This window comes from Cetorhinus maximus, chromosome 16, assembly GCF_964194155.1.
Source record: "Cetorhinus maximus chromosome 16, sCetMax3.hap1.1, whole genome shotgun sequence".
Lineage (NCBI taxonomy): Eukaryota > Metazoa > Chordata > Chondrichthyes > Lamniformes > Cetorhinidae > Cetorhinus > Cetorhinus maximus.
The window spans coordinates 6,740,067-6,763,930 of record NC_135894.1 but is presented as its reverse complement, the minus strand read 5'-3'; the positions used below and the strand labels follow the sequence as shown (position 1 = coordinate 6,763,930).

Here is a 23,864-nt window from a genome sequence, read left to right as displayed (position 1 = left end):
CTGTGCACACTTTAGTTCTCATTTCCTATATAAATATTTGGAGAACCTTTATCAGGTTTTATACTTCTAACTTGCTCTCATACTATGCTAATTATAGGCATCTTTACTAAGATGTCATTAATTAATCCAGTCTCATTGAACATTCCCAGGTCTAAAATAGCCGTTCTGTGGTGGGTACAAGGATGTACTGACTAAGAAGTTGTCTTGAATACACTCTACGAGCTCATCTTCCAGGAAATCTTGCCATTCTGCTTCATCCAACATATATGAAGATTAAAATAACCCGCGGTTATTGCAGCACCATTCTTACAGGCGCACATGTTTTTTTCTGTATATTCTGTCCGAAAGTGTGAAGGTATTAGGGGCCTATAAGCTACTCCCACATGGACTGCTGTGGTTCAAGAAGGCAGCTCACTACAACTTTTCCAAGGACAATTAAGGATGGGCAATTAATGTTGGCCTAGCCAGTGATGCCTAGATCCCATGATTGAATAAAAAAGTGATATGTTACCTTTGCTAATTCTTATTTCTACTCAAACTAATTCTACATCTTGATCTTCTGAACTAAGGTCATCTCTGACTATTGTGCTAATGTCATCAGTTATTAACAGAGCGACACCAGGACCTTTTCCTCACTTTTGCCATCTCATCACTTTTTTTCTTTTTCGCAAATTATTGGCCACAGTGACCGGGGACAGACACCCAACTCTGAGGAGGTAGGCAGACCTCGCAATATTCCCCTACACCCGAGACACAAAGATCTTTGGGACTGGCATCCCATAGCCTAGGGTTCAGAGAGAGAAATAACATGAATCAAACTAAATGTTTCCTTTTATTCATAGCTAACACTAATAATAATGGACCGTGTTTTTTAATACTAGTAACAGTGCACAAATATATTGTTAAATATTCAGTTATTCTAAACACAATCTCACACTGTCTAGTACTTACTCCGGTTTCTGTATTTTACAGTCCGGTCTCCTCAGAGCTAAAGACAGTCGTTTCATTCCTGAATCTCCCAGTTCGTTAGCAGTCAGGTCCAGATCTGTCAGTGAGCGATTAAAAACAGAGGCAAGATCCTCAGCACAAGAATCTGTCAGATTGTTGCCCCATAGACTAGGGGGTGGGGGGAGGGTTCGAGAGAGAAAAAATAACAGGAATCAGAATAAATTTCCAGTTTTTTTCAAAGAATGTAACTAATTAATATAATAATATACAGTGTGAAACATTCAAGAAACACAACTTCAAACCATAAAAGCAATCTATAATTGATGCTGTGGATATGAAATATAAAGGAATGTTCTGTAAATAGTCAGCCTGGGAGACAGTATCTGTGAAGGGAGAAACAGAGCCCAGAGTCCCGCAGGCGGGCGCGTGCCTGACCCAAGCAGGCGGGGAATTGGGCGAGATGATGTCGGACGAGCGTCCTGACGTCATCGCGCACTCGTGCGATATTTCGCTTGGCGGGCACGCACAAATGTTGAAGAGCTTCCGCGGATAATGAAGCGGGAAATTAAACCCATTAACGTCCCAATTGTTCTATTGGGTGTTGAACCACGTCATACTCGCTGTAATTCTATGGTCACGACATCAAAGGGATAATTTCCATGCTTGCAAGACACATCCACAGTATCCCCAAGTCCTTGCCCGGGGTCGCTAGAGGACATGGGACATCAGTGATCAGGGGATGGAGTTTGTGGTGGGGATGAGGATAATGGCCGTGAGTGCTGCACACAGGGTGAAGCTTACAACTTCACTTATGGCTTATGATGAAAGTGAAATTGATAGAAAGGTCATTCCCTCCCAGCCACTGGCAATGCCCAGGCAGCAGCATTGGCTGTTAGAGACATGTCAGCCTCTCTGGAGGGCCCAGTCAGAGTTGATTTGTGATGACCAAATGGCTCCATGCAGGACCCATCCCTGTGGTGTCATGATGGACAGTCAGGCTGCACCAGTTTAGGCTCATTCCGGACTTTGATGGAAGGTGAAGCGCTGGAGTTGGGAAGCCTAGAGGCTGGGCGGCAATTACTGATGGTGAGATAGGTTGTGGAGCTGGGAGAGAGAGTGTTTAAATAGATGGAGAGAGGAGAGCCTCTGGTGACCACAAAACATTGTGTTTATGTGTGCATCACTGTTAACACACAATAATCTGAAGGGTGTGTTGTAATGTGCATTGCCCTCGAATCACTCTTCTCGCTCTCACAAATCAAGGACTCCTGTGACCGGGGGACAGCCCACCTCTGAGGAGGAGGAGGGGTCCTCAGAGGGTGAACCATCACTTTATTCCCCTGCACCCTCATCACAAACATCTGTGGGACTGACATCCCATAGATGGGAATAGAAACAGAAATTACATGAATCAGAGTAAATGGAGATTTTTAAAATTAATAACTTTATCACCGGCACTAGTTAAATTGGACAGCGTTTATTTATTATACCAGTAACAGGGCTGACATTGTTTTGTTTTCTATCCAATTATAAACACAATATCACACAGTTTGTACTTACCCCAGTTTCTGTATTTTACAGTCCGGATCCCTCAGAGCCTCAGACAATAGTTTCACCCCTGAATCTCCCAGTTTATTAAGATCAAGGTTCAGATCCGTCAGTGACTGGTTTGTACTGAGAGCAGAGGCGAGATCCTCGACAGCAGAACTTGCGAGATCGTTACAACACAGGCTGAAGATCAGAGGGAGAAAGATAACAGGGATCAGTGTAAAGTCAGTTTTTTAAAAATAATGAATGGCAATAATAATATATAGTGTGAGAAATTCAAGAAACAACTTCCATTGATCTAGTAGGTAAAACGTTGGTGTAAATCTGAAATCTAAATAGAATATGCTGGAAATACTCAGCAGGTCAGGCAATATCTGTTCAGAGAGAAAAAGAGTTTAATGTTTCTGTCAATGCACTTTCATTAGAATTTTAAAAAAAATCAGCGAATCAACAGGTTTTAAGCAACAGGGAAATGGGGATGGGAGGGTGGCAAGGAAAGGACAATATGAAAAAGGATGATGATACAAAACAAAAGCACAGGATTCCCATGTCCTTATCCGGGTTGCTAGGGAGGGGCTTGGGATGGTCAATGGCTCGGTAACCGAGTTTGTGATGGGGCTGAAGATAATGACTGGAATTTTACCGGAGGCGGTGAAGGCCTGATCAGATTGTAAGTGGGTATTTGGACGGAGGGTCAGGGTAGTCAGAGTTACGAATGCGATTTTATCAGAGCTGACAGGTGGGAGGAGCCGTCCACTTCGGTGGTGCAGACGGGGGACGTCCTGGTTCAGACAATGCTGGCGCCATCTGTAAAGGCAGCCAGCAGTACTTTCAAACACAGCAACTCTGGAGGGAATAGAAAGGGAGCCCTGGTTACTGAATGAAGAGCTGAAATGACAGAAGACAGATCAAGGGTTGCACGCTGATGAGTGCTGCATGCAGGAGACATGCATGTGGTGGCATGCGGGGCAGTCAGGCTGCCACCAGTATAGGCTAGTTTGTCTCTTTGATGGGCGAGTTACATGAATATTTCTATGCTTGCAGATGAAACAGCTGACGAGAGGGCCTGAGCCAAGATGGGTCGCTGTGTCCCAGATCTCCTCAACCTTACACCCATGGAAATTCAGACACATGAACTGGGAGATCTCGAGGCAGGGCGGTCAATCACTGATGTTGAGGTGGGTTGTGGAGTTGAGAGAATAAGTGCCCTAATGGATGGACACAGGAGATCCTCTGCTGACCACAATACATCTTGTTCATTTGTCCATCACTGGTCACAAACAATAATCTGAAGGATGTGTTTTAATATGCATTTCTTTCCATTCACGATTCTCGCTCTCGCAAATCAAGGACCTTCTGTGACCTGGGGCCAGCCGTCCACCTCTGGGGAGGAGGAAGGGTCCTCAGAGGGTGAACCATCACTTTATTCCCCCGCACTCTCAGCACATTTATCTGTGGGAATGACATCCCATGGACTGGATTAGAGACAGAAATAACATGAATCTGAGTAAATGTCGATTTACTCAAAAATTAATAACTTTATCACTGGCACTAATAAAATTGGACAGCATTTATTTATTATACCAGTAACAGTACTGACATTGCTTTGTTTACAATTCTGCTATTAAAAACAAAATATCACACCGTCTGTAAGTACCACAGTTTCTGTATTTTACAGTCCGGATCCCTCAGAGCCTCAGACAATAGTTTCACCCCTGAATCTCCCAGTTTATTATTATCAAGTTTCAGATCCGTCAGTGATCGGTTTGTACTGAGAGCAGAGGCGAGATCCTCGGCACAAGAAGCTGTGAGATTGTTATAACGCAGGCTGAAAATCAGAGGGAGAAAGATATCAGGGATCAGTGTAAAGTCAGTGTTTTAAAGACCATTAATGACAATTATAATATATAGTGTGAGAAATTCAAGAAACAACTTCCATTAATCTAGAAGGTAAAATACTATCGTTGGTGTAAATCTGAAATCTAAATAGAATATGCTGGAAATACTCAGCAGGTCAGGCAATATCTGTTCAGAGAGAAAAAGGGTTTAATGTTTCTGTCAATGCACTTTCATTAGAATTGAACAAAAAAATCAGCGAATCAGCAGGTTTTAAACAACAGGGAAATGGGGATGGGAGGGTGGCAAGGAAAGGACAATATGAAAAAGGATGATGATACAAAACAAAAGCACAGGATTCCCATGTCCTTATCCGGGTTGCTAGGGAGGGGCTTGGGATGGTCAATGGCTTGGGAATGGAGTTTGTGTTGGAGCTGAAGATAATGACTGGAATTTTACCGGAGGCGGTGAAGCCCAGAGCAAATTGTATTTGGGTGTTTTGACGGAGGGTCAGGGTAGTCAGAGTTACGAATGTGATTTAATCAGAGCTGACACGTGGGAGGAGCCGTCCACTTCGTGGGTGAAGACAGGGGACGTCCCAGTTCAGACAATGCTGGCGCCATCTGTAAAGGCAGCCAGCAGTACTTTCAAACAGAGCAACTCTGGAGGGACCAGCGAGGGAGCCCTGGTTACTGAATGAAGAGCTGAAATGGCAGAAGACAGATCAAGGGTTGCACGCTGATGAGTGCTGCATGCAGGAGACATGCATGTGGTGGCATGCGGTACAGCCAGGCTGCCACCAGTATAGGCTAGTGTGTCTCTTTGATGGGCGAGTTACATGAAGATTTCTATGCTTGCAGATGAAAACAGCTGACGAGAGGGACTGAGCCAAGATGGGTCACTGTACCCCAGATCTCCTCATCCTTCCACCCATGGAAATTCAGACACATGAACTGGGAGATCTGGAGGCAGGGTGGGCAATCACTGATGTTGAGGTGTGTTGTGGAGCTGAGAGAATGAGTGCCCTAATGGATGGACACAGGAGACGCTCTGGCGAGCATAAAACAAACATTTCCCTAGAAACACTATTTTTTCTTTCACAGATCGAGGGCTGTGACCGGGTGACAGCCATCCACCTCTGAGGACGAGAAGTGGACCTCAGAGGGTGCACCGTCACATTATTCCCCTCGCAACCTCCACCAGTGCAGGTACTATCACGTCGGGAGATAGTCACATTCCATTAGTAAAGGAGTCACAATCTGGTGAACAGTACAGACACGCCCGAGCAGCTGATGGAGACAGTAATAGCCAAGGCCACTCACACTAGGAGGGCTCTGGGAGGGAAAGGCAATGTCAAGCTTCAGGCTGATGACATGTCACCAGCGTCTTCAACAAGGTAGCAGATGTTGGAACTGCAGCATGAGGTATGTTAACATAAAGAAGCTGTATGTAACCAGACACAAAGGCTGTAGGAGTTAATCCAAGTGATGAGTATTGCTTTGTCCCAGGCATGAGTGCCCTAGGCATCCTGTACTGAGAGATTGGTGACCTTGATGGACAGTCAATCCAGCAGACCAACGATTGGAGATACACACTGACCTGCATGTCATCACCACCTACATGAGCAATGGCTGGGTGAGAGGGGGTGAGGTGACTGGAGTCTCCACCAAGTCCTCGGACTTCTCAGGTGAGCAGGGAGGGTCCAGTGTGCCCTGAAAGTCTATAGGAGAGACTGCCTGCAGCATCTGGGGGGCTCCTCTCAGAGTGCTCCTGGATTTGACAGCGGGTCCTCCACTGCTCTGACCGGAACACCAGCACCTCACAAACCCACGATAACAGAGCCTATTCCAGTATCTGTGCAGGAGGCCCTCAGTATGCTGGGGCCCTCCAGACCTCAGGGACCCAGAGGACAACCACCATGATCATTGAAATCCTCGGAGGAGAAAGGTCAGCACCCTGCCTCCACCTCAGCTGACAGCGCAGGGGGAGTGCAATGTAAGAGCCCCCATCATCACTTTAAAAGGTTCATCTCATTGCCCTTGGGTTTCACAGGGTTATATTTTGTTGTGACATGTCAACTTGTTGTGTATGTGTCTTCAATGAATTTTAAAATGGTGCATCACAAAATTAATCTTTCACCATTATTTTAAGGACATTACTGGGCCTTTAACAGTTCACTGCCTCCTGCAAAGGGTGACAATGGAAGGACAACACAGAATAAGTTCAATTCATTTCCAGCATTTTTGCCTCATGTGCTAACGGTTCAAGGGAAATGTTAAAGACATTCAAAGAAACAGCAACAGAGCTGCACAAGGTGGAAGATTAATTATATTAAATGGGTGTCTAAGTAAAGACTCATATGGAACACGTCTGTATGTTGAATCTCAAGCTTCACTTGCACGTTTTGACCAGGTGACAGTTCAGGGACGGGGATATAGTTCCAAGTCAGGATGGTGTGTGACTTCGAGGGGCACTTGCAGTTTCTGATGCATCGACTGACCTTGTCCTTCCAGGTGGTAGAGGCCACTGTTTTGGAATTTGCTGTTGAAGGAGTCTTGGTGTGATGCTGCCCCCAATGTGGGTAGGTGGTGGAGGGAATGGATGTTAAGTTGGTCAATGGGATTCTGTACAAGCATGCTCATTTACCCTGGATGGTGTCCAGCTTCTTGATTGTTGTTAGAGCTGCACTGATCCAGGCAAGTGGAGAGCATTCCTTCATATTCCTGACTTGTGGCCTTCTAGATAGTTAAGAGATTTTGGGGTGTCAGGAGGTGAGTTACTCACTGCAGAATTCCCAGCCTCTATGGACTGGGAGGTGGGTGGAGGTGGTGGTGGAGCGGTGGTGAGGTTAGATTCTCTGTTGTTGGAGATGGTAATTGCCTGGCTCTTGTGTGGTGCTTTTGTTATTTGCCACTTATCAGGCCAAGCCTACAAATTCTCTAAGTCTTGCTGCACAAGAACAAAGAAATAGGAGCCGGAACAGCCTGCTCAGACAATATGATCATGGATGACCGAGGGTTTCAACTCCACTTTCCCACCCACTCCCCATGTTGCTCAATCCCATGAGGGACCAAAAACCTGTCCATCTCAGCCTTAGAATTATTTATTCAACGATGGGCATCCACAACCCTCTGGGATAGAGAATTCGAAAGAATCATAACCCCTTAAGAGAAGCATCAGTCTTTAAAGTTCAGTAGCCTATACTGAGACTGTTTCCCTGCAGACAGAAGTTAGGGAGCTAGGTAAGAAATTAGCAAGCGCAGCCTGAAAAGCAGTTATCTCTGGATAACTCCTTGTATCCCGCACAAGTGAACACAGAAATAGGAGGGTAAACAGATGAATTAGTGGCTGGAACGATGGTGCAGGGGAAAGGGATTTAGAATTGCTGGGACTTTGTAAGCAGCTCTGAGGGAGGTGGGACCTCTACATTTCAGATGGATTGCACCGAAATAGAGCTGGAGCTGAGTTCCTGGTGATTTGCTCCTGGTATTGGGGAGGGTTTAACCTAACTTGGCAGGAGTGTGGGAACCAGCAGGTAATAACAGAGAGGAATACCAAGGAATACTGCGAGAAATATATAGCACTAGAGTAGGAAATAAAAAGTTATTAAGTCTGTACAGAGTAGGGGAGAAGACACTAAAGTCTAAATCAGCATTACAGAGCATGTTTGTGAATGCGTGGATGTGGTAAATATGATTGGTCTGAATATAGGGTATTCAGGAAAGATAGGAAAGGGAGAAAATGGAATGGGTTGGTCGGAATGATTAAGCAGAATATTTCAGTGCTGGAGAAAGGGGATGATCCAAAGAGGACAAGGGCAGAATTTATATGGCTCGATCTATGGAACAAAAAAGGTGCAATTACATTGCTAGTCTCTAGGCTACCAACTAGGGGAAAGATGGAGAAGAACAAATTTGCAAGGAAATTCCAGAGAGGTGCAAGAATTATAGAGTAGTTATAATGGGGAACTTTAATTTTCCAAATATAGACTGGGATAGTATTAATGTGACAGGCAGAGTGGGGCCAGAATTCCTAGAGTGACCAGGAAATTGTTCTACAGCAGCGTGTTTCCAGTGTGAGAAAGGATGCACAGCTTGACATGATTCTTTGGAATGAGATGGGCCAAGTGTATCAAGTCTAAAGGAGTGATCACTGTATCATAAGGTTTAAGCTAACTATTGGATAAAACAAAGAACAGTTCAGAGTTAGAATAATTAATATGGGGAAAGCCAACTTTAATGGTCTAAGAATGGGTCTGACCCAGTTAAAATGGACTGTTTGAGCCAATAATCGTCAGACGTGTCTGGCCTCCCCCATTGAGGTTGGGAATATTGGTGGAGCCTTTTCCTCCAGTGAGCTGTTTAATCGCACGTCACCATTCACAACTGGATGTGACAGGTGTACAAAACTTTGATCTTATTGGTTGGTTGTGGGAACATGTTCTTCTCCCATTAGTTGGCCTGCAAGTTGTCCTGGGTTGTTGTTTCACCAGTTTGGTGCCTCATTTTTAGGTGCACCCAAGTCTAAGTCATTAGCATATATCAAGAAATGTAAAACTGCTCGTCCTGAAGAAACCGGTGGAGAGCTCCACTGTCTGCTTCCTCGAACTGAAAAACAACCATTAACAACTATTTTCTGTTTCCTGTCACTCAGACAACTTTATATCCATGCTGTCACAGTCCCTTTTATTACTTTGGCTTTAACTTCGCTGCCAAGCTAATTATGTGCCTATTAATAAGTTTTATTTTAAATAACACTATTCCCAATACTAATAATAACAACGTGTTTATGTTTCAGATTATTAAATATGGAAATTATTGTCATTGGCAGCTGCGCCTTGAGCTCTTCAGCCCCAAGCTTTGGATTTCCCTTCCTAATTCTTTCTACCTCTCTACCCCTCTCTTCTCCTTTAACACTCTCGTTAAAACCTTCCTCCCTGACTTGGCTTTTAGTTGCCTGTCCTAATATCTCATTTTCCACGCTGCCCAAGTCTGTTCGATAACACTCATGTGAAGTGTCTTGGGACAATTAACTATATTAACGCGGCTTTATGAATGAAAGCTGATGTTGTTGTTGATGACACCATGACTGATACTAATGATACCGTACAGTGTTCGACATCCTGTTATCGGAAACAACATCTCACACAGTTTCTGAATTTTACTGTTGGGTTATTGGGAGCCACAGACTGTGATAGCTGATTCATTTTGATAGTTTATTATCTGCCTTACCAATATATTTGTGAATGTTTTACACTTTTATTACAAACTGAGAAGCTTTCTAGTTTAAAGATCTATAATGTGAATGTCTAATTAAGCTAAGCTAAAAATGTAAGAATACAATATGGGGGGGAATTTTACTGCACGGGAGGGCTGTAAAATAGGATGTGCCCTTCACAATCCATTGACTTCGGCGGGGTCTGGAAAATCCCGCTGGCGAGAGGGGCCATAAAATTCCACCATGGGAATTGTAGAAGCAATAATCGTTTTGTCCAGTTTTTAATTCTGATTCATGTCTTTGAGAATGACTTTAAATGATTTTTAAAGGTATTATTCCTGAATCTTGCAGTTTGTTGTAACTCAGGTCCAGGCTCATCAGTGCCCAATTTGTGCTGAGAGGGGAGCTATGAATATGTGAGGCTGTTAGTATCCGGCTGGAGATCAGAGAGAGAAACATTTCATGAATCAGAGTAAATCCGTGGTGTTTATTAATAACACTAATACTTATAGTAATGATAATGTGCAGTGTTTATTACTGACACTATTACTGATAATCATAATACTTTACAGCATCAGACATGCAGTTATTATAAACATAATTCCACAGCCTGGTACCTTGCTGGGAGACAGAGCAGACCTGCGGGAGACAGTTAGGATCTGAGAAGCGCCTGTAAATAAAGACCAGGGATTGCAGAGCGGCCGACCTTGCTGGGAGTGGGAGCGGAGCTGCAGGGGGCAGTCGGGAGCTGAGGAATGCCTACAAATAAAGACCAGGGATTGCAGAGCGGCCGACCTTGCTGGGAGTGGGAGCGGAGCTGCAGGGGGCAGTCGGGAGCTGAGGAATGCATCGTTTCAGCTGCTGTCAGGCAGCAGTGGGGGGTAAAGACGATTTTGACGTCACAGGAAGCCAGTGCGTTGATTGGCCGGTAAGTGCCCAGTGGAAGGGACAGTGTGCGCGCTTAGACTGGTTTGGGAGTTAAATAAAAATAACTAAGACTTTGAAATTAAATAACCCGAAACTTTAAAACCTTGAGCGAGGCACAAAACAGGAAACTATAGGTATTTGTGGTGGGGAAGTTGTTAAAATTGATCATTAAGGGGGAGATAGCTAAACACTGAGAAAAACTCGGGTAATCAGGTAGAGTCAGCACGGTTTGGTGAAAGGAAAATCATGGGCAGAAAGGGATGGGGGTTGGGTGGGGTCGGGCGCGATCCCGATGGGCGCCCCAGATCGAGGCTGTGCCGCCATTTTATGTGGGCGGGACAATTAAAGCCCACCCAGCGTGACTCAAGCCCCCGAAGCGCTGAACACTCCCTGTGGGGGCAGTGGGAGTGGGGAGGGGGGATTCCCTGAGTCGGGGCCTGCACTCTTTCACACATGCACGGGTGAGAGAGGCAGAAATCTCCCCGATGCACGGTGCGGCCTCGCCGAGATTAATTGTGGAATGAAAGTTTTTATTGAAGACACAAAAAATTATTTCGACATGTCCCCTCATGTGACAGTGTTTATCAAATGTTTAAAAATGTTTTATTTAATTAATAAACCCTTCATGAAACCTCATCCCACCCATGGATGAGGTTTTACGAAAAATGTGAAGGCCACCTGGACTCTTTGCCTGTCCCCCAACCTTAAGGTTGGACAGGCAGCATTCTGAACTACTTTCATTACTTTCTTAAAGGCCTCAATAGGCCTCTGACAGTTTGGCTGCGCACCCGCCAAACTGAAAATCTAAATAGCGCGCGGTGACGCTGAGACTCCCGTCCGATGTCACCGTGCGTCATTTTATGTGTCGGTGAGCAGGCCCCACCCACACTCGCCAACCCGAAAATTCTGCCCATATTTAACCAGTTTATTGGGAATTATCTGAAGGAATAATATGCACTGTGGATAAAGGGAGCTTGTAGACAGACTGTACTTGAATGTCCAGAAGGCGTTTGATAAGGTGCCATGCCAAAGGTTACTGTGGATAATAAATGCTGGTGGTGTAGGGGGTAACATATTAGCATGGATAGGAGATTGGTTGGCTGGCAGAAAGCAGAGGATGTATAAATGGTTCTTTTTTCTGAAAAGCAGTATGTGTCGAGTGGAGTCCCGCAGGGATCTGTGCTGGGGTCTCAGCTTTTTACAATTTACATCAATGATTTACATGAAGGGTGTGATGGCATGGTCACTAAATTTTCAGATGATACAAAGAATAGGTTGGAAAGTATGTTTTCAAGAGGATAGAAGGAGGTTGCAGATGGATATAGATAAGTTGAGTGAGCAAAAATCTGGCACATGGATTATAACGAGGGAAAATGTGAAGTTGTTCACATTGGCAGGAATAATAAAAAGTAGAATATTATTTAAACAGAGAACAACAGCAGAATTCCGAGGTGTAGATGGATCTGGGTGTTCTCGTACATGAGTCATAAAAAGTTAGTTTGCAGCTACAGCAAGTATTTCTGAAGGCTAATGGAATGCTGTCCTTTATTAAAGGGGAATTGAACAGAGAAGTTAGGATGTTATGCTTCAGTTATACGGGGCATTGGTAAGACCGTATCTTGAAAAGTGTGTAGTTTTGGTCTCCTTATTTAAGGAAGGATGTAAATGCGTTGGAAGCAGTTCATAGGTGGTTTCCTGGATTGATACTTGGAATGAGTGGGTTGTCTTGTGAGGAGAGGTTGGACAGACCGTGCTTGCTTCAATTGGAGTTTAAAAGCGTGAGGGGTGATTTGATTTAAGTATATAAGATGCTGAATGGTCTTGATGAGGTGGACATGGAAAAGATTTTTCCTCCTGTGGGTGAGTCCAGAACTTGTGGTCACTGTTTTCAAATTTAGGGTTTTTCATTTAAGGACAGATATGAGAATTTGTTTTCTCTCAGACAGTTGTGAGACTGTGGATCTCTCTGCCTCAGAAGGTGGAGGAGGCGGGGTTATTGAATATTTTTAAGGCGGAGCTGGATAGATTCTTGTTAGGCAAGGGAATCAAAGATTATCAGCAGTAGATAGGAATGTGAAATTCAAAACACAAGCAGATCAGCCATGATCTTTTTGAATAGCAGAGCAGGATTGAGGGTCCAAATGACCAACTCCTACTCCTATTTCTTATGTTCTTATGTACTAAACTCAGTTTCTGAATTTTACTACCTAGATTCCTCAGAGCTGCAGACAGAAGTTTCACTCCAGAATCTTTCAGTTTATTATTACTTAGGTTCGTCAGTGACCGGTTTGTACTAAGAGCGGAGGCAAGATCCTTAGCACAAGAAACTGTGAGATTGTTCTTACACAGTCTGGAGATCAGAGGGAGAGAAAACAGTGGAAATCTGGACAAAATACAGGCGGGGGTGAAATTGGACATAAATGGAGCTGCAGAATAGTCAGCACTGCATCGGTCATCTGCGATATGGATCTACTTCAATAGTCCTCAATATCAGGTGTTCCTATAGACACCAGAAAATGTGATTTTACCTGTTTTACATCCCTGCCATTTCCATGTCCATTTTCACCCCACTGATTAATATTAATCCTGTTACTGATACTCATAATAACGTACATAGTGCTATTAATAACCAAAATCCTGCAACCAATAATAAAATACATTGTCAGACATCCGGTTATTATAAATACAAACTTACACAGTCTGGTACTTACTCCAGTTCCTGAATTTTACAGCCTGGATTCCTCAGGACCGCAGACAGTACTTTTACTCCTGAATCTTCCAGATTATTATGACTTTGTCAAAACAGAGAAGTGAGAAACACATGAGAACAGGCTGAATTTTCACAATGGAGGCAAGGAACAGGATTATTTTGGGTCCAAAACCCACAACCGGTGGGAAAGTGATTAAAGTTATGATTTTTAAATGGGGACGTCATTTTTTGTCATGGAGACAGACTTCCTGTTCACTTGGCAGCCATCACTGAGGCTGCTGGTTGTCCTGAGGGAGAGATCAGGAGTTTGTACCAAAGCCTCCCACAGCACCAGAGGGAGGTGAGATGTCACAGGGAAGCCCGAGGCTTGGTACCCGGGGCAGGGAATCCCCTCACTTTATCGCTGCCAAACTGGAGGCCATGAGGGAGGGGGCGGGGGCGAGTTCCTCTTCCGCGAGGGGGGCAGGAGGAAGCCACCTCATCATGCAGCAGGGGCTCCACTTTGTTCAGCGTCCTCTCCCTTCACCTCCTCTCTCACAGCCTGCTGTTCCCTCGATGCGCTGTGTCATCCCAGTGCCTCATTCTCCTCAGGGTCCACACCACTCTGGATAGCCATATTATGGAGAATGCAGCAGATTTCCACACTGACAGAGACACTTGCAAGAGGGGATTGGAGGTCACCACCTGCCTGGTCCAGGCACTGGAATCACATCTTCAGAAGCCTGATGTCCTGTTCAATGGTTGTCCAACCATTGTGCCTCTTTCTGGGACTCCCACAGAGAGCTCAGTAACATCACTTCGAGGAATATCCGTTATCCTCTAGGACACAGACTTTGGAGGATGAAGTATCATGGCAGCTGCCAGGAAAGTGAGTGCACACATGGAGGAAGTTTTTGTTGTGGTCACAGACGAGTCATTGAGGGAGTGGAAGCCCTTCCTGTATGGATCTCCCTGACCAGTCACTGAGTGCCTTGATGGCCATTGGGTACAATCAGTGATACTCTGCTCCTGGGGGAATCCCTGTGTCCCTGCAAGGCCTCCCTGTTATTAAATGAATGCGCTGTCCAGCTCTGGCTAAAAGTGAATCCATGACCTGTGAGATGGCCTGGTGAGCAGGCACATGTGACATGTCTCTAAGGTCCACACCTGATCCTTGGAAGGAGCTAGAAGTGAAGCAGTTCAATGCCACAATAACTGTGACCAGCACTGCAAGGTATTCAGCATTGAGGACACAGATGTATGTGGGCACTGCCTGAAGGGTCACAATATCCACCATCACTGGGCCTTGATAGCTCCGTCTTCAGCAACAGTTCCTGTATTGAATGTTTGGCCTCTGTTGCCTTCCTGCTCCTCTTTCCTCTCCCGTGCCCTTCTGATGCCTGGGGTTCTGCCCTCCCTGCGGAGGGTGTTGCCCCTCATGCAAAATCTGACAGCTGGAGCCTTCCTTCTGGGAAGGTGGCCTCTCAATTGTTCTTGGCAGCCTTTCTCCCTCTTTTACCTCCGTGCTGCTGGGAGTGCCAACCCCACTCAAATCCTGAGTTTCCCTCCGCACTGCTGGGAGTGCCAACCCCATTCAAATCCTGAGTTTCCCTCCTCACTGCTGGGAGTGCCAACCCCATTCAAATCCTGAGTTTCCCTCCGCACTGCTGGGAGTGTCAACCCCATTCAAATCCTGAGTTTCCCTCCGCACTGCTGGGAGTGCCAACCCCATTCAAATCCTGAGTTTCCCTCCTCACTGCTGGAGGTGTCAACCCCATTCAAATCCTGAGTTTCCCTCCGCATTGCTGGGAGTGTCAACCCCATTCAAATCCTGAGTTTCCACTCTCCCTGCCACCTCCACAGCACCAAGGCACCTCCTTACTAAGTGCCTACCCCACTGACCTTCTTATCGGGCTGTGGCAGCCATGTGTGGCTCCCACTCTGTGCCCACTTTCCTTCAGATGAACAGGTAAACTGTCCACCCCTTTAGAACTTTAAATCTCAAACCTTATTATCTGCTGAACAAAGTTCTCAACTGTCTTACTTGAGATTCCTGTCCCAACCCGCCTACTCTTGGTGATTCACGATGAAACGAGCATCAGCATCTTGAAATTGACACACTGCCGGTGCCAGTATTCTTGGCAATTTCGCCTCCTCCCTCCGCTGTCTCTGTTTCCCTCCTTCGGGGAGCCCCGAAATGTAATTACAGTGAATAAAAACTCAGATCAGATTCAATTGTTTTTCCCAATATCACAGGAAACATGGAAGCAACATCAGAAATCAATGCAGAGATTTTATTGTTACTGTAAATTAAATCTATTGGGGGTAATTTGATCTTTTGTTGATAGTGTATGATGGTTGATATTGGATCACCCGCCCATACTACAGCTCACCCTTTCCTTTCAATTGAAGTGAAAAGGAAACAGTGAGCATTGTAAACTGGTGAACAATTCACTATCACTAATTTAACTACTGGTGAATACCACTTTCACCCCTCTCAATATTTATTAGACAGAGAGTTGTCTGTGTGCAGCATCTAAATGTCCCCCTGTTTGGCCTCAATCCCTGATGATCAGAATTACTCTCCCGAAGCTCAGTGACTGGCCGGCCAAGTTTGAGGAAACTTGTCTCATTTCTGTTCTTCGTTAATTCTGGGGCTTTTATAAGAACGGTCCAATTTTCCAAGAATTAAAGCAATGATTCCATGTCCTTCATAACTCTGTGCATGACATTACTCTGTATAACACCTTGGAGTGAATTATATTGTGAAACTAACTGTTGCTTTAAAATCCATCCCCCTGGATTTTATACAACAAGGAAATTTTATTCTCTCCCCTTAACAAAGGTGAAGTGTCCCTGTTCTCCTCGTTGACAGGGAAGAGCTGTCCCCCACTTTATTTAGCATTAAACAGGCTCTACCTTTACCGCAGGTGAGACTATTGCTATAGTTCAGAGAAATTTCCGGAGTTTTCCTAATCCCATCGATTTTACGCAATAGCCTTTGATGTGGCACTTTAACAAATGCCTCTGGAAATCCAAGCACAGTATGCCTACAGGCTTCCATCTATCCACTGCACATGTCACTCCTTCAAAGAACTTCATTAAATTGGTTATACATGATTGCCCTTTCACAAAACCATGTTTACTCTTCCCGATTACATTGAGTTTCTCTAAGTGCACAACTATAACCCCCTTAATGATCAATTCTAACACCTTCCCCACTTCAGACGTCAGGCTAACTGGTTTATAGTTTCCTGCTTTCTGCCTCCCTCCCTTCTTGAATAGAGGGGTTATATTTGCTACTTTCCAACCTGATGGAACCTTTCCAGAATCTAGCGAATATTGGAAAATTAACACCAGCGCATCCATTACCTCGTTAGTCATCTCTTTTATGACCCTAAGATGAAGCCCATCAGGACGCGGAGTCTTGTCAGCCTGCAGCTCCATCAGTTCTCTCAGCACTGCTTCCTTACTGATTCTAAGTTCACCAGGTTCCTCTCTCCCTTCCACGACTTGATTTCCAGCTATTACTGGATAATGTCAAAGTGTGCTACCTGCTGCTGTAAAATCTATCCGCTGGATTTTATGCAACAAGGAAAGTTTATTCTGTCCTGTTACAAAGTTGACATGTCCCGGTTCCCGTAGTTGATATGGGAGGGGTGTTTCCCACGTTATTCCCCATTAAATAACCTCTACATTTACTGCAGGTGCAGCTTTTATGATATTTCCTGGAATTTCCGGGAGTTGCCTGCTTGCAGCAGTTTCACAGATATGGGGTGGATTATCAGAAAATCCTGTTGTAACTGTCCAACTGTCAGTTCCACCAGGGACTGTCCACTGTGTGTAAGAACCAGTCAGTGGTACAGATTCCTGAAAATAGCTCCCAGTTGTCCAGTGTGTCTGCCTGCCTTCTGGATATAAACGTGCAATGGGGGAATTCGAACTGTTAGGTCAGCAGCAGGTTTACTCATTAAATGAACAGAATTGAGAGTAAATTTAAATAATTTGCATTTGAAAGGTCTTTTTCCGTAATTATCTGAATTTAAGATATTTCACCCGCCCGCCAGAAACAATTTGATTAATTATGATGATATATAGGACTTATTTTCCTTGTGATCAGTACAGCTTACAGTTGATATGGTTTATAATTATTATTATTTAAGTTATTTTTATCTCCACTGGTGTTTATTATCCTTAGACTATCACATTATTTTGCCTTTGTAAATAATTAGCCCTAATTTATTATCATCAAAATCCCACGCTCAAACTATTTGATTCACCATTAAGTATCCCAACAATTTGTTCTCAAAAGTATTATTACTATTTTCTAATTTGGAATTTTACACTCATCTTATTTTGTATAGTTTTTTCTGACTCTGCCTCTTTTTTCTTGAACTGGAAGTTATTTATTTTTTCATTTATAAGATAGTAAATTTTACTTCAATAATCAAAATACGAGCTCCAGGACCAAACAAGCAATTACCTCAAACTCTGATATTTGTACTGAACGTTTTCCAGCCGCTGGAGTCCTTCACACTGAATGTAGCACCTCTGAAGATTGAGGTGTTTTATTGTATCACAGAGTCCAAGGACATGAGACAGGACCGCACAGTCAATTGGGGTCAGTCGCGTTCCACTAAATGCAAGTGTTTCCACAGATCCCACTGTGGCCTGAGCCAGTGCTTTATTCTGAGACTCAAACAGGTAGTGGAATGTATTCAGGAGGTTCCTTTTACCAGTTTCAGTCGCTGTGGTTTCAATCTGACCTTTAACCTTCTCCTTCACCTAGTCAATCACTCGACAGGTTGTTTGATGAAGAAATGGACTCAGAAACTCCTCCAGGGGCCGAGCTGACAGTGGGGAGGAGAGACCAGCAACAAAACGGCTAAATATCTCAAATCTCCCATCTTCTTCACTGTCCGCTTCACTGAGGAGTTTCTGGATGTCCTTGGGATCGGGAGTCAGGAATTGTGCGAGTGCAGCTACAAACGCTTGGATGGTGAGGTGTGGGAACGTGTAAACCACACTCTGGACAGAATCATCTCTCTCCAAATGTTCCATCAGGAACCCAGACAGGAACTGGGAAGGTTGCAGATTGTACTTGATCAAATTACCATTTCTAAACACAATCTTCATGTCAGAGACTACTGTGAAGGCCATCTCATCAAATTTCAGGAACACATCACGGGGGCTTTCAATCTCTCTGCCATGGTTTTTCAGAATGTTGTAAATATAGTAGGAATATAGCTGGGTGATGGTCTTGGGAACTTGCTGCTGTTTCCTGTCTCTTTGTGTAAAGAAGGAGCCAAGTGACAGACCGAGGATCCAGCAGTAGGAAGGGTTGTAGCACATGGTGTACAGGATCTCGTTCACCTCCACGTGTTTGAAAACAGCTGCTGCCACTGCCTGATCTTCAAAAAACTTGTTGAAACATTCCTTCCGTTCATCACGAACAATCCCAGGATTTCAGCCCAGACACTGATCTCAGCCTTTTCCAATAAATGCAATGCACTGGGGCGGCTGGTCACTAGCACTGAACATCCTGGGAGCAGCTTGTGCTGTATTAAACTGTACACAAAGTCGGACACTTTACACCTGCATTCAGGATCTGTGCACATGAACTGAGGTCTGTATTTCTCCGATTGTCAGCAAAATCAATCCTGTCCTTGAATTAATCCAAACCATCGAATATAAACATCAATCCCTCTGGGTTCTTCCAGAGCTCTCCCAGAACATTCCCAAAGTAAGGATAGAAAAACAGTATCAGATTCCTCAGGTTTATTCTGCAGTTAATGGTGTTCAAATCCCGGAGTTCAAAACTGAAAACAAATTGCAAGTCTGGGTATATTTTCCCAGTGGCCCAGTCATAAACCATCTTTTGTACCATTGTTGTTTTTCCGATCCCTGGGACTCCACTCACTGCTGTTGAACTCCCAGATTTGGATTTTCTCAGGGAAAAACTGCTCTGGAACAATTGATCAGTTCGGATTTTTTCCAGTTCTCTCCGGAGATCTTTCTTTCTCCACTCTTCATGGTCCCGGCCTCTTGCCAACAGTTCATGTTCTACAAGTGACCGATCTCGAACATTGGAAATGATCGTTAGCTCAGCGTATCGATCAATCAGTTGGAAAATCTTAACCTTCTCCTTTATTAGGATAGTGTTCACTCTCAATGTTTCAGTTTGCACCCGGAGGATCTCCTTGTGTTTCTGTTCAACACCTTCAATTACAGTAGACAGTAAATGTTAGTTGTAATAACATAAAAGGCTTCTCAATATGATTTTGCTGAATAGATAGATTCATTTTACGGTTTCAATCAAAGTTTCTGCTGGAATTAAAGCTCAATTATTGGAAACCTCGCTTGAAAGTGAGCAATGACCAAGAAAAATTTAAAGTCGTCACTTGGTTCGAATATTTACTGAACATGGAGATTTTATAAAGATGATATTTTCTCTCTGATGGTTAACACTTTCTGACCTGCCTTTACTCTGGACACCTCATTACAAATCCACAAAGGCCCTGGTTATATGGTGGTAGATGTTCTTGTCAATCAGTTTATGAAATCCTCAGCGAAGCCAAACTTCTGCAGCAATGGTACATAGGAAATTGGATAGGAGTGGGAGAGGGAGTGACTGTAATTGTTCAGGAGTCTCACTGTTATTGTAACCTGCCTTCAGCAAGTTATCTTTGATATCACTGTACACTTGGAGAACAAGATTCCTTCTGGTATTCTATCAGGCTGTGGGCAGGTTATCTGAGATATTAGGGCCGATTGGCACAGTTTTCTGGGCGGCCAGTGTGGATCAGGTTGGTGCCAACAGCATGGGGTTCCATTCCATTCCAGCTGGGGTAGATCTTGGACCTGCCTCCTTGCCCTACCATGGTTTAGTTGTAAGTCGGACCTGCCTTCGGACAGAGAACTCAAAAAGAATAATCCTTTTCATGTTGTCCTGCGTTTCAGAAATCGCTAACAATTTTTCAGGAGTTTTGCACATGCATACATTGATTGTGTTTTTATAATAGTCCTGTCACCTTACTGATCAGAACTTGAAATAGGACAACTACCAACTTCACTCCATGTAACATTACAGCAGGAACATTCACAGTTCATTTGAACTGTTTACAAATAATTAGTTTTGTTTCTAGTTTCCCACAATGTAGTTTTGTGAAATTGAAAATATATTTATTGTAATTATTACATTGGGTTTAAACACAACCCGTGAATTGTAGGATTATTCTTTGAGTAGAATAGTGTGCTCTCTTTCACCGCCATGAGGAAATGGGTCAGTAGATTCCCAGTCACCCTGAATATTCCCTTTTCCTCACATTTCTCCACATTAATGTTCTGTTGTGTGAATATCTGTAGATATTCTCATTTCGCATCAAAGACTTTCTGACCTCTCATCCTGTTCCGTGAAATCATAAAAATGTAATGTTTCAAATTTCATTAACATTATCCATACCATTTAAAAAGGGACAAATAGTGGAAGGGATAATAAGGAATGTTCTTTATGATCATTGGGAAAGGGAAGAGGCCATTAGAAATTCACAACACAACTTCAAAAAAATTAGCTTGTGTCCAACAAATTTGGAGGAGTTTATTGAGGAAGTCACTAGGATAGGGCATGAGAGAAATCTGGTGGACATTGTCACTCTAGACTTTCAGAAAGCCTTCGATATGCATCCTCACACTAGGTTACTTCATTTGATGGAGTGTGAGTTGAAATTTGAAGCTCTGGATTAGGAAATCTCTTCAATCCCGAACCTCATATTTAATTGGAAGATATGAGACAAGTGATCTCTCCCGAGGGTTGGTCCTACACCCATGACTTTGACAATCTGTATTCATGAGCTGGACAAGGGTGAAAATATGAATCAGGAGCACAAGTAGTAGGGTGTTAGGAGTACAATATATACATTTTCAGGTGACAAAAACATCGATTTGAAGATTAAGATAGTAGAGGGCGATCAAATCCAATAAAACGTTTAGATGTGCTACAACTGTGGACACACATTGGCAAACAGTGTTCCATTCAGATAACTGTACCTCATACATATTGATTTGGCCAATATTGAATACAACATCACTTGCAGGGAACAATACTGAGACAGGGTGAGATAAAAAAGATCTTGGTGCTACTGTGTACAGATCACTGAAAGTTCATGATCAGTGCTGAAAAACTGTAGTTAAAGCTAACAAAGTATTGAGTTTATATTGATGGAACCAATCAATGTTAAACAAGGGCTATCACATTGCCTGTACAGGTTCCTGGTCAGACCACATCTCAATAGTATGCACAGTTTTGGTTACCCCTACGTGTTGGGTAATATAGTGTCATTGGAAAAGTTCCAAAGGAGAGCTGCAGGAATGATTCCCAGCTTAGAGAAGCTCAGCTACTTAGACATGCTGAAGGATATTAATTTGTTTAATTTCAAGCAGCAAAGATTTACGCTAATTTACAGAGTCCTAGTGGATACATGAATGCCTGGATAGAGTCCCTATTGATAGATGATGCTAGTTTATCAAATTGGGGAGAAGTAGTTTAAACTATGTAAGTGTAGGAATAAACAGCATGTTCAGTGTTTCTTTTCCCTGCCCGGAGAACTGAGAACCTTTGGAATGAGTTTCCAGTTGCTATGGTGGGTGCTGACTCTGAAGAGGGAGCTGGACCAGTTCATGACTTGGACAGAGATCGCATGATGTAGAAAGTAACTGGCTTATAGCTAACAACTGGACAACGCGATTTCCTGAATTGGATTCGATGAACTGAGGAGATCAGAGAAGAATACGAGCAGAATTGTACTCAAACACAATCTGTAACCTCATGGCCCAGCGTATCCCCCACTCTACAAATACCATACAGCCAGGGGTTCAATGAAGAGTGCAGGAGGGCATGGCTAATAAGTAGCAAGTAACATTCACGCCATACAAGTGTCAGGCAATGACCAGCTCCTACTAGAGAGAATCCAACCATCGCCCCTTGATGTTCAATGGTGTTACCGTCATTGAATCCCCCCACTACCAACATCCTCGGGGGTTACCATTGACCAGGAACTGAACTGGACTAGCCACAAAAATACTGTGGCTACAAGAGCAGGTCAGAGGCAAAGAATCGTGCAATAAGTAACTCACCTCCTGACTCCCCAAAGCTGTCCACCATCTGCAAGGCACAAGTCAGGAGTGTGATGGAATACTCCCCACTTGCCTGGATGAGTGCAGCTCCCACAACAGTCCAGAAGCTGGACACCGTCCAGGACAAAGCAGTCTGCTTGATTGGTACCACATCCACAAACATTCACTCCCTCCACCACTGACGCACAGTAGCAGCAGTGTGTACCATCTACAAGGTGCACTGCAGAAACTCACCAAGTCTCCTTAGACAGCATCTTCCAAACCCACGACCACTACCACCTATGAGGACCAGGGCAGCAGATAGATGGGAACACCAGCACCTGGAGGTTGCCTTCCAAGTCGCTCACCACCCTGACTTGGAAATATATCGCCATACCTTCACTGTCGCTGGGTCAAAATCCTGGAACTCCCTTCAAACAGCACTGTGGGCGTACCTACACCACATGGACTGCAGTGCCTCAAGAAGGCAGGTCACCACCACCATCTCAACGGCAACTAGGGATGGGCAATAAATGCTGGCCCTGCCAGCGAAGCCCACATCCCGTGAATGAATAAAAAAAAGTGAAATGGTTTTAAATGTCCATTTCATCTCTTACCTTTCAGGTGACTGGGTACTTCAGATAAGCCTCTTCCAATGTTCATGTAATCAAATGGATCAGAACCAGTTGAAAGCAATTAACTGTCATGGAAGCAGATCTGTGTAATGTTATAGCAAAATCTGCAATGTTTGAATCTGAAATTGAACTCACTGCGTGATTTTACCGTACCAAGTTCCTGTATTTCTTTTATTATTTTATCCAACTTTGGGACCCCATGATGCACTTTCACAAAGGATTCCCACATCACCCTTCGGGCCCGAGAGCCTTTCTCCATCACCAGACTTAGGAGAAGCTTGGAACTCTCCACCCGGTTTCCCTTATCGTGAGGTCGGTGACTTTCTGCAAAGAATAATAATGAATATATTGAGGATCAGAGTGAAAGATAAACACTGAGAATGAGATGGAAAGGATCTGCTCAGTGATGGCATTTCCAATTGTTTTGAGCCCAATAAACAGTCAATGGGCTGAGAACTGATACATAATGAACATTCACTAAAAATCACCTTCATTTCATTTCAGTCATTAACAGCAAATAAATGTGAATAAACTAAGCCAGAAGTCTGAAATACATTTTGGGGGTAGTGAGGAATCATTGACAATCTGCAGTATTTTAATGTGATCAGTGTGATGAGTTTTCTTTGTCAAATTATTGATTGACAATATGATCCACTTGTTTCCTCACACTGACTTCTTGCTGTTACAGTTTCTCATTTACTCAGCAAGAAATTAGCAGCAAATCAGATCTCTGGTGGAGGGGAAGAGACAATTCTGGTCATTAAGTTATTTTCACAGAAGAATGGGAATCTTAAAATGAAAACTGGCAGAGAAATCACCATTGACTGAACCAAACCAGTACTGTTGATTTATCTGTCAGGAGAATCGACCAATAATAATGGTGAAAAATCCAATCAATCCGATCAATTTCCCCCTCAGTAACTGAAAGTTCAGAAGCTTGATATTTTTGCAAC

The 23,864-nt window shown here is 43.8% G+C and overlaps 1 pseudogene; it reads right to left on the bottom strand.

The window, feature by feature from the left end:
• Positions 1–23,195, bottom strand: part of LOC144691323 (NACHT, LRR and PYD domains-containing protein 3-like) — a 31,975-nt pseudogene extending 8,780 nt beyond the window's left edge.
• Positions 23,196–23,864: the final 669 nt, after the last annotated feature.